We start from the raw sequence: 1,536 nt of genomic DNA, 5'->3' as shown, positions 1-1,536 counted from the left end.
CCGGTGTTCTAGATCCCTCGTAACACACGGATCAACCGCCAGCATCATCGGCCTCCCCTTTTTTCTGGTTTAAACTCAGACTCGAACGATTCCCATCCCTTATAAGGTCAACGCTGCAAAGAGAAAACCAAGAAGCTCTGGGAAAGAATGTTCCGGGAGCCAGCGCGAGGGCCTGGGAATGGTGTGCGCAGGGGGTGCCGGGAGCACAGCTGGCCTGGGGGGACGCCGCCAGGATATTCTTAGCTTCTGCCCTCCTTCTCTCTCCTTCCGGGGCGGTGTCTCAGACGGGGACACTAGTCACACCGGCGACCAGCCACCATGTGGCTTCCAACTCCCCCTCCTCCCTCCCACCCGCCCCGGAGGAGCAGACCCCACCGTCCTGGGCCTGGGGGGCAGAAAGATCCCTGTCGAAGGCAGGTGAGGTCAGGCCAGGCAGGTCTCACACCTGGAGATGCCTCTGGCCATCGGCCCCTACTGTGGTCATGTAGTGTCCTGTGACCTGACCACATCGAAGGCTGAGCCACCCCGTCTGGGGGAGCAGATGCCCTGGCATTCCTGCATGACACCGTGGTAGGGGACTGGCTGGCTGCTCACTGGGGTCCAGACTGTTGTCACCTTCCCCCAAGCAGCCCCCCCAGGCCCCGCCCCCCTACGTCGCCCTCCCCGCACCTCCCCCTCCAGACACCGGTCTCTGATCAGGGACGGGTGGCGTTGCCTTGGCTCTCTGTTGAGGAGGGAGGCAACTGTCCAAGGGGCTGGCGCACTGCAGAGCAGGACCACCGGGCTATTTGTCTGGGCTTATGAGGAAGCACTGGCTGGAGCGTAAGCCCACGACCACGAAAGGGGCTTCAAGCGATTCACAGCAAGGGTGGGAGCGATAGTTCAGCGCGGAGGGCATTTGCCTTGCACGCAGCTGACTCTGGTTCGATCCGCCGCATCCCATATGGTCCCTTGAGCACTGCCAGGAGTAATTCCTGAGCACAGAGCGCCCAGAGCCAGGAGTCACCCCTGAGCATCGCCAAGTGTGACCCAAAGAGCAAAAAATAAATTCAATTTTATTTTTTGGAGCAAGAGTAGAGCGGGGAGGGTGTTTGCCTTGCAGGCAGTCGACCTGGGTTCAATCCCCAGCATCCCATATGGTCTCCCGAGCAATGCCAGGAGTAATTCCTGATTGCAGAGCCAGGAGTCATCCCTGTGCATCACCGGGTGTGGCCCTCTCCAAAAAAATAAATAAAATTAAAAAATTAATTTTAACAAAATAAAAATTTGCCATGTGGATGCCTGGGAGTCACAGGGGTACCTACTGGGTAAATTTAAAAACTGTCAACTGGGGGTCTGGAGGTGGGGGTCATGGCAGAGGAAGCACAGTCTGTCTGCCTGTCCGTCTGTCTGGGGGGGTCTCCCCGAGTGATACTCAGGAGGTCCAAGGGCCTCAAGCGATTCTCAGTCAGCCTGGCCAGTGATTCAGTGCAAGGGTCCAGGAACGCGGTGCTGGGGATTCTCAGGACCCCCCCTTGGGGGTTCAGGGATCTCCAG

Source organism: Sorex fumeus, unplaced genomic scaffold, assembly GCF_029834395.1.
Source record: "Sorex fumeus unplaced genomic scaffold, SorFum_2.1 ptg000054l, whole genome shotgun sequence".
NCBI classification, from domain to species: domain Eukaryota; kingdom Metazoa; phylum Chordata; class Mammalia; order Eulipotyphla; family Soricidae; genus Sorex; species Sorex fumeus.
Note: the sequence above shows the minus strand (reverse complement) of the source record.